The sequence below is a fragment of the Penaeus monodon genome, chromosome 18 (assembly GCF_015228065.2).
Source record: "Penaeus monodon isolate SGIC_2016 chromosome 18, NSTDA_Pmon_1, whole genome shotgun sequence".
In the NCBI taxonomy this organism is placed as follows: Eukaryota; Metazoa; Arthropoda; class Malacostraca; order Decapoda; family Penaeidae; genus Penaeus; species Penaeus monodon.
Window position 1 is genome coordinate 24,361,284 of NC_051403.1, and position 442 is coordinate 24,361,725.

The window sequence follows — 442 nt, forward strand, 5'->3', positions numbered from 1 at the left end:
ATTGTGATTATGTTTTAAAAAATCTGAAAATTAAACTGTAATCTGTTTAGAGCTTAGTAAATATGTTTAATCATAGTATATAAGAGAGAAAAAAGAGAATAAGAGAGAGAGACTGCTATACAGATAGCGATATATATGATTAGATAAACAGAGACAGATAGGCAAATAAAAAGGTAGATAAATAGACAATGAGAGATTGATGGATAGATTATATATAGGTAGATGAATAGACAGACAGACAGATAGCTAGCTAGATAAATATATAGCAGGATAGATATACAGATAGATAGATAGATAGATAAATGGATGGAGAGAGAGGGGGATAGAAAAACAGACGATGAAAGAACGGAAGAGGGGGAGGGGGCGAGGAGAGGATGGGGGGAGGCGAGTGGTGGGGGGGAGATCCCTATAGCATCCAATTTCCTGGTGGAAAAGGCTTATG